The sequence below is a fragment of the Acyrthosiphon pisum genome, unplaced genomic scaffold (genome assembly GCF_005508785.2).
Source record: "Acyrthosiphon pisum isolate AL4f unplaced genomic scaffold, pea_aphid_22Mar2018_4r6ur Scaffold_20540;HRSCAF=21329, whole genome shotgun sequence".
NCBI classification, from domain to species: Eukaryota; Metazoa; Arthropoda; class Insecta; order Hemiptera; family Aphididae; genus Acyrthosiphon; species Acyrthosiphon pisum.
In genome coordinates, this window is record NW_021769911.1 from 46079 (window position 1) to 47115 (window position 1037).

Consider the following 1037-nt stretch of genomic DNA (forward strand, 5'->3'; position numbering starts at 1 on the left):
GTGAGTAATATTATAATAATTATAAATAAGTAAGTTATTATTAATATGATGTGAAGTGTATAAGTAATAAACATAGTTTACAGATAATATGTGTTGTAACGATCAAAATCAAACCGTCGATAATCACATTCACAGTTTACGTTTATTAAAGTTATATAAATTATTTCTTCACGTTTCAATAAATTATTCACAGAAATCATACAGAAGATCACGCTGCCATACAATATGATTCCAAACATAAAGTTAATATGTATGTTTTTTTTTTTTTTAATAATAAGTTATGTTTTATGATTGATTATAATTAAATATGCTTAATTAATTTCCAAATTTCAGTGAAATAAAAATCAAATGAATAATAAAACATGAAATAATATAATATTTAATATTAAATTAAATTTAAAAATATTAATTCAGTATTTTATGATGTGTTAATATATTTACAATAGGTACTATGATTAATAATATGTGTTATGTATTTACAGGTAGAAAATTATTAATACAATAATTATATTTGATTTTGATTTCACAAATTAACGGTCAAGTTAAATAAACAGTTTAATTCTTAACCAATTTGTGTTTGTACTAATTAATTTTTCAACTGTTAACAAATCAATGTCAACATGCATTGGAAATTCAAGATTTTATAAGTTATTAAGTGGTACTATAACATGTAAGTATTGAACCAAATAAAATTATTGTTGATTAAAAATAAATATGTCTAACAAATCATTTTCAAATTTCAGTGAAAAAAAAAAATGTTTCTGTTTTTTATATACTATATTAAATAGATGAAAATAATATTAATGTTGTAAATAAATGTTTTATATTTGCAGGAAAAACTGAAAGATAAAATAATTATATTTTGATTTTTGAATACTTGATACTATAATATAAAATATAAAAAATAAAATGTACAGAATTTAAACTCGATATTCTATATAATATTGATAAAAGAACTTTTATAATATTTTTCAATAGATTGTATATTCGTAAAAATTCTCAGGAATTACGTTCTGCAGATATGGTCGATTACGGGT